General features: G+C 41.3%; 1 protein-coding gene across 1 annotated transcript in view; it reads right to left on the reverse strand.

Annotated features, from left to right (window-relative positions):
- CNOT6 (CCR4-NOT transcription complex subunit 6) overlaps positions 1–13,515 on the reverse strand; it is an 83,311-nt gene that overhangs the window by 57,324 nt on the left and 12,472 nt on the right. The gene's annotated exons all lie outside the window — the stretch shown is intronic.

Here is a 13,515-nt window from a genome sequence, read left to right on the forward strand (position 1 = left end):
CATCCATCCATCCATCCATCCATCCATCCATCCATCCATCCATCCATACATACATACATACGCCACAACTTGTTCTGCCATTCCCAATTGATGGACATTCTCCCAATTTCTTTGCCCTGGTAAAGGCTTTCTAAGGAATGTAGTGCAATCTTACCTGAAAGCCACAGGGTGGTGCTATTGTCTATGGTCCTTCTAGTAGAGGTGACTAGTCTTCAGAAAAGTGATACATAATGTGAACGGTTTGGGGCTAGAGTGGCAAAAGGGAGCCAAATTTTCTGGGTCTCCCCACTCTGATACGGCCTCTATGCACTACCAAGACAATCAGCTATTCACCCTTTATCCCAATTCACCACTAAAAGGAGAAAAAGAAAAGCAGAACTTCAGGGATCACATAAGGTAACTCCCTCCACTCCTTTTACAGTTGAAGAAACTGAGGCCAAAAGAAAAGAGACTTGCAGGGGCGGCTAGGTGATGCAGTGAATATAGCACCGGCCCTGGATCAGGAGGACCTGAGTTCAAATCCGAACTCAGACAATTGACATACTTACTAGCAGTGTGACCTCGGGCAAGTCACTTAACCCCAATTGCCCCACCTTCCCACCTCCAAAAAGCAAAAACAAAACAAAACAAAAAAGACAAAAAAAAAAAAAGGCTTGCTCAAGGTACCAAAAAAAAGGACTGAATCCCAGAGCTTCTGACTCTCAAGCGAGGGAACTTTCTACTTTCTTCCCTCCATTGTATTTCATGAAACCAAAGCAATTTCAAAGGGGAAATTATAGGTTTTCAGTCACATGTATTAAATTTTCTTTCTCCTTTTTTTGTTAGTGGGAACACTATCCAGTTGTTGTTTTTTGCCAAACAATTCAATAAATATTGATTAAAGGATTACTATGTGTGAGGTCCTATGCTCCTGCATACTGTCTGAAGTGCTTTTATTTCAGGAGACAGTGGAATCCTGTGTTTAGATCATGCCAATCTTCAGTTTGTCAACAGCTTAAGTTCCAGTTTGTCTTTCTGTGACTCTCCCTTTGAGACATGAATCCCTGAGGAGATTCAAGGTCGTCATGTCCTATCTAGAAATTTGCTCTACCTCCCAAAAATTGTGTGACTGTGCCAGCTTCCCAGATTTCACTTGAAATGCTATGTCAGCAATGTCTGAAGGACACAAACCATAGCAAGTTAGATATTTAAAACATAAAGAGCTTTTATGGTGCATCAGCTAGTATAGAATCTGGAAAATGCATACAAGGCATGCAGCATTTTTTTTCTCTCTAAAAATATTTTGGAAATGCATTTTGCTTTTTTCCCCCTACCACAAGAATTCCCAATAACCATCCCTAATCCCTCTCAATACACACAGAATATCTTTCCTCAGTTTAAAAAAAAGTTAAATAACACCCTATGACACATTACTGCTCCTCATATGACACATTATTGCTTCTCAAGACCAGAGGTTAGTGTGGTAGAAATGCAGAAAGCAAGATTAATATTTGTAACCCAAGCCAAGAGCCACAAACTTTGGGTTTACATGTACTTGGGAGATTTATCATTAATTTGTTTGTGTCTTGTGTCCCTATCTAGGGTTTTCCCCTGGGAATATCAGAATACAATTCATGTCTTAGTCTCTATGGATGACAATAAAAGAGCCATGCAAGCAATCAAGCTATCAGAATCAGAATCAATTACAAAGCCAGGATAATTTATTGGCTTCCCAGAATCACCGGAAATAGTCAGCTCACATTTTATACTCAGCTGCCTCTCCCCTCTGATTGGGGTTCTGGAGGGTAGAGCAATAAACTCCTCCCAAAGCCTTCCTTTATAGAGGGCTCAGCTCAGAACTTTCCAGGTAACTCTCCATTTTCCACCAGCAACTCTGTTTGGTTTTAATTCTATGGAGCATCATGTTCCCATGCCAGGTACCTCCTGGTTGTTGTTGTTAATCAATTGTGTCCAACTCTTCTTGACCCCATTTGGGATTTTTTTGGCAAAGATACTGAAGTGGCTTGCCATTTCCTTCTCCAGCACATTTTACAGATGAGGAAACTAAGGCAAACAGCTAGTACTGAGACTGGATTTGAACTCAGGAAGATGTTGTACCACCTAGCACCCCTTGGTGTCCTTCCCCCTTTTAAGCTTCCTTTTATGTGTTGTATTCTTCCATTAGATTGTAAGCTCCTTGTGGACAGGGACCACCTATCTTTTCCTTATTTATATCCCCAGCACTTAGTACAGTGCCTGGCACATAGCAAATGCTTAATAAGTATTTATTTAATTGAATCGAAAAGACAGTTTTTATTTAGCCCCATAGGAAAAATGCAAAAAGCAACAAACAGGAGTTCATAAACAAAGTCAACTCTTCTTTCTCTTTACCTTTTCCCAGAGACCTATACTATCCTCCAGATACATGGTACCACCCTGTGGCTGAGACTCCTTCATAAGGGAAATGTGCCAGGTGTTAGAGAGTCTTCTCTTTTCCATAGAACCCAAACAGTCTGCATCACTCATTGTAGAAGTGAGAGACAAGGTATAAATTTATGCTTCCACATTGTGGCTCAGTCCTCAGGCCCCAGGGCCACATGTTATTTTATCCTTTTCCTGAACAGGAATATGGCCTTGATAAGGAACTTGGAGTTTTCTAGGAAATTCTCATCTCCCCTTCCAGGAAATTAAATCCAGAAATTCTCATCACTCAACCACTGCCCCTGCATTCTGGCACCTCTTGGGTCATATGGTTCCCCACTCCAAGAATTCTTTGGCATCAATACTACTGTTTCTCCATAACTTCCATATCTGTGGCTAAGGGGTTTCCTGGGAAACTGTGCAGGCTTCATACCCCAGGGACTCAAAACTGTTTCTCTCTCTCTCTCTCTCTGTCTCTCTCTGTCTCTGTCTCTGTCTCCGTCTCTGTCTCTGTCTCTCTGTCTCTCTGTCTCTCTCTCTGTCTCTCTCTCTCTCTGTCTCTCTGTCTCTCTCTCTCTCTCTCTTTCTCTCTCTGTATGTATGTGTGTGTATGTGTATACATATGCTTTCTAACATTAGCAGAAGAGTTCCATCAGCTCTATTTTACTCTGGCTTTATTATATGCCTCCCTGCTGACATTCTCTGTCTTCTCCTTTATATAATCCTAATCCAAGTGTCTAGCTCAGATCTTCAGTGGCCATGTAGTTCAACATATTATATAAGGATGTCCACCCTTTCTACAGGAAGATGTGTCAAAGGCACACCAAAAAGCTCACCTTTTTAACCTACTCATGTTGAGCAAGCTTCTCATTCACACCCCATTAAGGAAATGCCATCTCTCATCTCAGTGGGAAGGTCCACACCTAGTATGGGGAGATGTCTTTAGGCTATTCCTGGTTACACCCTCTATAGATAGTAATAACAGCTACTGCCATTTGTAGGTTTCCTCATCTATAGAACAAGGGGGGTTGAACAATGGATGACTTCTGAGGTCCCTTTTAGGTCTAGATTTATGAACCTGTGCAGTGCTTTATGATTTGTAAAGTATTTTATATATGTAACCTGGACTTCTCTGTCCAGTTCTAATATGGCAACACCATTGAGAGGGGTCTTTTGAGCCTGCCCAGTTTGGCTAACCTGGGACCTGTGTCCCCTGAGTCCCAGGCCACATGGATAGGGACAGTCTCCTTTGTTTGCAGTCTGCATCTTTAAACAAGATGGCACCCTTTTCCACCATTCTTTTCTGCTGCACTCTCTTTGGCAACTTTTATCTTCTTTGTCCATTATGGACACCATGAACTGAATTGGTGAGAAGGAACATCCTTCCCCTGCTCCTTATCTTTTACCTGCCTCTGAGAGATGAGTTTGGGGGTGCTTGTTTCTATTCTTTGTCCTCAGTTTCAGGTGCTGGAGGTGAGCACCTTAGGATCAGGAATCCAAACCATGGCGACCTTGGAACAAGGATTGTGGGAGGGGTGGGTGAAGCCCCAGATTACATATTTATTTGATGAATAAATTTCCACAGAAGTATATTAAAACCTTGAGGAATTACTGCTGAATTACCATGGGAGTTTGGCACCCATCTCTCCTTCTGGACCCAGGCATGGGGTTGGACCAAGTTAAATTCTGGGAAGTCTAGCCTCTAGACTAATGTAAACTACCTACAACCATGTCAAAAAGGGGGAGGGGAAGTGTCTCTTTTTTCACCTTCAATTTATTAAACTCCTCCCTGATACCCCCAGTGATAATTTTTACTTGTGGCTTATATCTAGGGTTTTCCCAAAAAGGAGGAAGTAAAAAATGTGCTCAATGTATATTATGAATCATGTATGGGACAGATCATTTATTGATACACACCAAAGGAATGATAAACATTGGATTATCACAAGAGCACATAAGAACAGACTTAAAATAGGATTCAGCAAATTCTCTGGTGCAATCTGCTGGGAGGATGGCACTTAAATTTCATCAAAACACAAAGTCGTGTGTGTGAGATCACCGATTAGGCATTTTACATTTTACCTTGACTCTGCATACTTGCTTTATTGCAAACCTGAACCTTCTCTAAACTTTGTGCTCAGCTACTTCTGAAGGTTCTATTTTGCTGCAAATAAACATTCCTTCATGGACCCAGGAGCTTTAGACCTCTCAGAATCACAAGCTTATCTCTTAAGTCTAGACATAGGATTCTCTGAGTTAGAGGTGAAGAGAAAAACTTCCTGTATGAAACCTTTCCTGGACTTCATCTCAGGAATCATATTCATTCTACTCAGGAAAAGAAACAGAAAGTGAAAAAGACAGCCACAGTCCTGGACCTTAAAACAAGGATACTCTACAATCTATATCCCTGGCCCTAGGTAGGCCCTTCTGGTTGGGTGCACTGTCAGTCCTGCCTGCCCCCCCACCATGCAGCTGTTTTACTGAGAGAGGGAGAGACCCTCCCTTTCCCCTGATTGACTGGCCTCATGGCCCAGCATAATTCTCTGAATTTTGGACCACACCCATGATGCTGAGATCTGCCTGGTCTTTAACCCAGTCAAATCCTATTAGGTCTATTTCCTGTACAGAACATTCTGTCTTCTGCCTCTGACTTTGTACATATGGTCTGAGATGCACTGTCTCTTCACCTCTAACACAGAGAATGCCTAGGTTTCTTCACAACATAGCTCTAATGTCATTTCCTATAAGAACCCTTTCCTGAGCTCTTCCCCTCCCCCATCCCCCAGTTATTAGCCATCCCTTCTTAAAAATTACTTTTTTTATACACTTTCTATTTACTTACTGTGTACATGCTGCACCTCCCCCCCCCCCAGTAGAATGGAAGCTCCTTGAAGGCAGGAACTGTTTGATTTTTGTCTTTGTATTCCCAGTGCTTAGCATAGTACTAGGTATATAGTAGATGTTTAATCAATGTTTATTGAATTGAATTTCATTCTTTATTCATAAGTGGCTTTCCATTGCTATAGGATAAAGTTCAAACCTGATTTTCCTTCCTTAACCCCCACTGCTTTTTGTACCCTGGGTAACTCTTCTCTAATCAGATCCTTCAATTTCCTATCTCCCTGTCTTTCCTCCACTATTCCCTAGTGCTAGAATACCCTCTCTCCCAGCTCATTCCCTTCCCTTCATTGACCTTTGAGCTCCTCCTTCAAGGCCTAGGTTGAGTCTTTGGTGGCAGCTTCTGTATGTGTAACCATTTTGTCAGAGACACTAAGGACATAGAAACTTTGGTATTTGGGGGAATTTTTCATTTTCTTGGCTGAATGCCTTCAGCTAGGAAACCTAGGAAAATCCTTACCTGATACCAACCAGTACATGGAGAACAACTTACCTTGTACACACACAACTCACAATATTTGACCCCAGGAAGTTCTGAGTTCAGATCCTGCCTTGAACAGTTGCTACATGCTATATGACAAGCAAATGTCATTGCAATGAGAAATATAACAAATCAGAGCCCTTAGAAACTCGAGAAACCCTCCCAATGAACAGCACTCTCCACAGGATATGAGTAAATCCAAGTTACTTACAGAACTAGATAGGTTAGCTCCTGTCTCATATTTCCAAATACAGCTGGTTTTTGGAGGCACTCTTAAGTCCTTTCTCCTATTTACTTGCTGTGCTCTGCTGGGGGAATGACTCGAAGATTCTGCCTCAGTTCCCTCTGCAGACTTATAGTCCTGGTAGCTGCTTTGCTCTTCCCTTTTGCTACTTTAAGGTATTCCCAAGCATGACCCACTTTTGCTCAGCTACAACATTGTCCTTTGGCCAGTCAAGACCCAGAATCCTTCTCTACAGACAAAATGCAGTCCATGTTTTCTTTGCCACCAAGGGAAAAAGCCTCTAGAATTCTCCTGGTCCAATAGGAACGCTGTTCTTTCTCCCTGCGGCTGTAGTGATGCAGGACCAGACCAGAGACTTCACAGAATCTCCCAGCTGGGAGGGACCTCAGTCAACTGGCCCAGCTCCTACCTGAGCAGGAATCCCCATTACAAACATGTTCTCATCTTATTATCTCTTAAATCCAGTAATTCCTGACAGAACGGTTGTTAGAGAGCAGAAATTTCAACTCAGTAAAAATTTCTTAAACTCTTTTATATGCAGAGCACTATGTTTAGCAGTGCCTTGAAATGAAAAGTCTGATGTAAATCAAGCTCTGCTCTCAGAGAGCTCATCATTTAACGGAGGGAAGAATAAGTACAAAAATGTGTACCTTAGAGATCATCTAATACAGGGTAGGCAAGGGATTGCTCAAGGGTAAGGTGAAGCTGGTCTTTACATTTTACATTTAAGACATAAGAAAGATCTTTGCATTTTATATTTAGATACAATATCCCTAATCTAGTACAAGCTTCTCACTTTACAGAAAAGGAAACTGAGGTCCAAGGAGAGCCAGCGGCTTGCCTAAGGTCACAATCTTCTATTATCAACTAAGAAACAGCATGATGTAGTATAATGAGTGCTGCCTTTGTAGTCAGGAGAGACTTGGCTTCAAATCCTGGTTCTGGCACAGTAGCTATGTGATCATGGGCAAATCGCTTAATTTCCCTGGGTTTCAGTTTCCTCATCTGAAAAATCAGGCCAATAACTAATACTTATCTTATAGAGACAGTGTGGTATAAGGTATAGAAAGCTGTCTCAGAGTCAGCAAGACCTGGGTACCAGGCCTAGAGTCAGGAAAACCTGAGTTCAAAACTACCTTACACCCTTACTAGCTGTATGACCCTGGACAAGTCACACAAATTTGTATTTATCTCAGTTTCCTCATATGTAAAACAAGGGAAATAATTTAGCCACCTGCTGGCTAAATTTTCATGCTAATGAATGTGTTCTTACAAGATAATCAGGCTAGGGGTTCCCCAAAATTTCCAGAAGGACTATGGAACAAGGCTTAAGATACTATCTTGACAAGAATACATGGAGGATGAACAGCAGAGGAAGAGACTGGCTGATCACACAGGACAATCAGAAATGATGCTGGGCTAAAGGATACTTTTAAATGAAGAGATACTCACTTCAGTATACAAGCTAATAGTATCATATTCTGAAATGATTTATTCTTGCCCCAACTAAATGCCATCTTTAAAACAAATGTTCAATATAACTATTGTGCTGTAAGAAATGATGAGCAGGATAGTCCCAGAAAAACCTGGAAAGACTTACATAAACTGATGCAAAGTGAAATTAACAGAACCAGGAGAACATTGTACATAGTAACAGCAATATTCTAGGATAATCAGCTGTGTATAACAGCTATTCTCAGCAATACAATAATACAAGACAATCTGAATAATTTAGGATGAAAAATACTATCCACCTCCAGAGACAGAACAGATAGAGTCTGAATGCAGATCAAAGCATACTTTTTTCTTTATTTCTTTATTTTTCTTGGGTTTTTTTGGTCTGTATTTTCTTTCACAACTTGACTAATATGGAAATATGTTTTGCATGACTGCACATGTATAACCTACATCAAATTGCTTGCCTTCTCAATGAAAGGGGAAGGGTAGGGAGGGAAAGAAAGAATGTAGAACTAAAAAATATTTTAAAACAAATGTTAAAATTGTTTTTATATGTAATTGGGGAAAAATGAAATATTAAACAAACAAAAACCATTTCATTCTGAAAGACTAAGAAGTTTAGTTAAGAGTGGGGAACCTGCGACCTCCAGGCCACATGTGATGCTCTAGGTCCTCAAGTGTGGCCCTTTGACTGAATCCAAACTTCACAGGACTGCACTTGGGGACCTAGAGGGCTACATGTGATCTCGAGGCCACAGATACCCCATCCTTGGTTTAGATCAGTGCAATGACAGACCCTACTCTATTAGTGGAAAGACTTTTAAGAGAGAAACAAAGTTCTACAGAGACTTGGAGGAGAAGCAAAGCATAGTCTTTGAATGGCTAATGGGAGCTCCCTAAAGCTATATGCATGTGAAGAAACCCAGTCACCCAACACACCCCTCGATTCTCAGTGTCTGCAACAGCACAGACTGCTAAGGGCAGACTTCCTAGATTAGATTGTTCTCTCCTTGGCTGGGCTAAGGTTTCAAATAGATCCTGAGTTGCAAAATCCCCTGACTCTTATGTACTGCATCATTTAATCTAATCTTTCAACTCCCTCAATTTTTGTTTTATTACGTGCTTTGATAAACATGTTTGTTCTTTACCCACGATTAATTTTTGTGTAATAAATGACTTGGGAAGAACCAAAGTTGACTGTGAGTAAGCTAACAACTTCTGTCCCATTGGGGAAAACAGGGAAAGTGACTTTTATCCTGAAATCCTCCCAAAGAGCATGGTACCCTTAGACTACAAATATCTCATGTGTAATAGATAATTCTTGTCCAATGCACCTCTTGGAGATAAGAGAGTGGAGGAATAAATATCCAGCTATAACCTTGCTCGTGCTCCCTACAAAGGTAAAAATAGCTCTATCCATAGAGATGGAGTGGGTTTAATCCCAGATCCTAGCTCTCTATTTAAACTCATATTATAATATCTTCCTGGATGCTGATCCTATTATGACCCTAGGTGAGTGAGAACTCACAACCCCATAGGCCTTCTCCTGTTCACTTAGTCTCCCAACTGATCTGGGAATCTGGCTTTGTTACCATTTCTAACCGATATAAGACTGCTAGAAGAATGAATCCCTCAAACTCCAATTCTACAGTCCAGATCTTCAGTTTATCAATAGTGTGGTATAATGGAAAGAGTCCTAGATCTTGTGGCAGGGGACCTAGGTTTGAATCCATGCCTCTGGCTCTTATAGGTTAGACATATCACCTTGGGACAAATCACTCTCTCTCTGGCTTTTGTTTCCTCATCTATAAATTGGGGGAAATAAATCTTACACTCTCTGCTCTCAGAGATGTTGCAGGGAAAGCACTTTGAAAACTTGTTTGTTTAATATTTTATTTTTCCCCAATTATGTATAAAAACAATTTTTAACATTTGTTTTAAATTTTTTTGAGTTCTAAATTCTTTCCTTCCCTCCCTGCCCTTGCCCTCTTATTGAGAAAGAGGAGTTGGTATTATTTTTTTTTTATAAATACCACTTATTGTCTACCATGTGCTAAGCATTCTAGTCAATGCTGTATTTCAATACTTTGAGGATCTGTGATTTCAGTGGCCCCCCTCCTCAGATGCAGAATGTGCCTCCTCCCTATGTTAGCAGATCGAAAGATTACAGATTTAGATCTGGGACTCTTTCATTTTACAGATGAGGACCTTGGATATAAGAGAGGCTGTGACTGGCCAAGAGTCACACAAGCAAGGACATCTCTGAGGCAGGATTTGAATCCAGGTCTTCCTGGATCCAACTCCAGCATTCTATCCACTAGACCACTCAGATTCTCATAAAGATAAAATTTAGGAGTTGCTGTGACTGAAAAACTGTGGTCTTTACTCTGGTGATGAAAAATCTTTGTATACTTAGGCTAACAAACACATAGCCCATTATGGGGAAGACTTGAAGTCTTCCCAATGTAATAGGATCTTTCCAAGACTGGGTACCACTGGCAAAGCCTCAAAGAGCCCAGGATCACCTTATGCCATGAAAGACAAGTTAAGAAGCTAGTTGAGGACCTTAGAGAGTTAGGTGCCCTAGGAGCCTAAGGAGAAAGAGAAAGGGGGGGGAAATCTTTGCATATTCAAGAGTTAAGGTTTTAAAGAATTTCATTTTCCTAAAGTTCAGGTCCAATCATGTCACTACCCTCCCACCATCACTCAGCACACTCCAGTAGCTCCCTATCACTTCCAAAATCAAATACAAAAGGCTCTATTTGTCATTCAAAGCCCTCTTACCTTTTTCAGTCTTCTTACACCTCACTCTCCAAAAAGCACTTTTCCATCAAGTGATGCTGGCCTCCTGGATATTTCATGAACAAGACACTTCATCTCTTGGCTCTAGGTATTTTTCTCTGGCTATCCCCTATGCCTCTGCCTCCTCTGCTCTGCCTACTCACAACTCTGACTACTTTTAAAACCCAGGTAATATCCTACCTTCTACAGGAAACCTTTTCCAGCCCCTCTTAATTCTAGTGTCTTCCCTCTATTGCTTATTTCCCATTTATCCTGTCTGCCTCAGTTTCCTCATCTCCAAAATGATCTACAGAAGGAAATGGCAAACCACTCCAGTATCTTTGCCAAGAAAGCTCCAAATGAAGTCAACTGAAAATTAGAGAAAATAACAACTGAAATTTACCCTGTAATCTAGCTTGTTTTATACAAAATCTGTTTACATGTTGTCTCCCCCATTAGAGTATAAGCTCCTTGAGAACAGGAACTGTCTTTTCCCTCTTTTTGACTCCTCACTGCCTAGCACATACTAGTCATTTACTTAACAGATGTTTTATTGATTGATTGACTGATTCACAACCACCCTGTGAAGAAGGTGGTGAGTAATAAAAATAACATCTAACATTTATATAGTTCTTTAAGATTTGCAAAGTGCCCAGGTGACTCAGCGAGTAAGAGCTCTGGCTCTAGTGTCGGGATGACCTGGAGATCGAATCCCGGGCTCAGATACTTAGCACCACACCCAGAAATAACTGGCCATGTAACCTTGAGCAAGTTACTTAACCCCGATTGCTTAAAAAAAAAAAAAAGATTTGCAAAGTGCTTTACAGATATCTCATTTTAGCTTCCCAACAACCCTAGAGGTAGGTGCTATTATTGTCCCCATTTTATGCATGAGGGAATTGAGGCCAACAGATGCCGAGGTTACTTGCCCAGGATCCCATGGTTAGTAAGGGGCCAAGGCTGGATGTGATTGCATCTTCCTGAACCGAGGTACAGCACTATAGCCACTGAGAGACACTTAGCTGTACTAGGTAGTAAACATGTGTATGTATATGTATATATTTGGGTATATATGTATATGTAATATGTGTGTAGGTATTCCAGACCCCTGATTCCCTGGGTCTAGGGAAATCCTAGAAGTTGCATCTTCCTTTATCTAAGCAGGGCAGCAATTCTTTTTAACTCCTAGCCTTAGAGAGGTAGTCACCCAGCCCAGGGGGCACCCAGCTAGGATATAGCTGACTTCCTAACACTGTATTCCAGGCTATGCTGTTTTATCCTCACCTCTGTATTACAAGTAAGTATGCCAAGACCCTGAGTTGAGTAGCTTGGGCTAGTCACGAAGCTGGTTGAGAGCAATAATGGACATTTTGAGGTCTTCAAACCCATATCTCATCTGAGCCTCATAACAGTTCTGAGTGGACTCTGTTCTTTTTGGCCAAACATATTTAGGGGACTCCTGATGATGACCCCGTATTCAATACAGATTGGCACCTTCTTTGCAACTTAGAATCCTAAAGTATTACTCAGAGGACCAAATGGTTAATAAGAATAAGTAATAATACTTAGCATTCATATAGCACTTACTAGATTGCCAGATGCTGGGCTAAGTGTTTTATAATTATCTTATTTGATCCCCACAGCAACTGAGGAAGGGAGGTGCTAACATTATTTCTCTCTCTTGAGCTTCAGCTCCCAGCCCTGCTGAAGGTTTTGGGGACCTCCAAGTCAGAAGGACTAAGACTTGGAACAAATCAGTTAGCATGAAAATTTAGCCAGCAGGTGGTGGTGTGAGTTCATTTCTCCTTTGTAAGAACTCAGCCCTTCATTCTTTGTCATACCAGCCCTCATCCGCCTTCAGCCTCTATTCTGAGGTTTCTACTTGAATTAAGTGGAACTATTTCTTAATCAGAAGAGTGACCCCAATAAGAACTTTTTATCCCATACCCCTTCTTACTGCTCTCTGCACTGCACCCCTCCCCCACCTTGTTTCCTTAGAAACAGGAAAAACATTGAGACATTAGGAAAAACAGTTAGTCAAGAAGCACTTAATTAAGCATTTATTATGTGCCAGGAGAAGTGCTGAGGTGGAGATAGGAAGAAAGGGAAAACCAGTCCCCACTATCAAGAACTTTATGTTCTAAACAAAGTATAAACAGCAACTGGAGGATAGAAACAAGGCTGACGAGAGAATGAACATTCTGAGCCAAGGGGAGAGATGCAAGTATAGATGTGATGTGGAAACAGATGTAATTTACATACAGGACCATACTCAGAATCTTCCAGCATGATAGAATGTGTCAGAGCTCAGACCTCATCGGCATAGCTTTTGAGAACCCAGGGTTACTTCCACATCACAGTGAGACTGTCTAGAGGATAAGGCTAGGCAATATGTTGAAGTGGTACAGTGAAATGGTTAGTGACCAGGGCTTCCAAGTCAGAAAGATAGAGTTTCAAATCCTTCCTCTCTGTGTGACCCTGGTACATCACTTAACCAATTATCTCTAACCTACAGAATACTTTCTGTTTGGCACTGGTAAAGAGAATTTCCTTACTAGGGAGCTCCCTATATTAAGGAAATAATAGATATGACCTTAAAAAAGGGGGGGGGCTATAAGTTGGGGTTGGGAGCAGCTGGGTGGCGCAGTGAATAGAGTGACAGGCCTGGAGTTAGGAAAACTCATTTTCCTGAGTTCAAATCTGGCCTCAGATACCTACTAGCTGTTTGATCCTGGGCAAGTCACTTACTCCTGTTGGTCTCAGTTTCCTCATCTGTAAAATGAGCTGGAGAAGGAAATGGCAAACCACTGTAGTATCTTTGCCAAGAAAACCCCAAAAGGGGTCACAAGGAGTCAGACTAAAAAAACAACTGAACAACAACAATTAAATTGGGGCTGGGACAGGGCTAAGAAATTATTCAATAATTAATTGATAGTGGGAAGCCACCAAAAGTTTTTGGTTATCTGTAATAAGCACCAGCCTTGCCTTATGCCACAGTTACATCCTTTATAGACATTTTGAGTCCTTTAACCCCTTTACCCTCTTTCCAAATGAATGTTGTTCTTGTCTGAAGATAGCCATGCCTTTCTGATGTCATTGGTCCTCTTCAAGAACAAAGGACAAACAGTCTGTGAGTAATAGTAGTTGCCCCACTGGGGACCCAACTGGCCAGTTCCAATTGGACAATATTTCTCCCTCCCTCCCTCCCTTCCTTCCTTCCTTCCTTCCTTCCTTCCTTCCTTCCTTCCTTCCT

The sequence above is a fragment of the Petaurus breviceps genome, unplaced genomic scaffold (genome assembly GCF_028583685.1).
Source record: "Petaurus breviceps papuanus isolate PSGF00001 unplaced genomic scaffold, PetGlider_PUasm1.0 90994, whole genome shotgun sequence".
Lineage (NCBI taxonomy): Eukaryota > Metazoa > Chordata > Mammalia > Diprotodontia > Petauridae > Petaurus > Petaurus breviceps.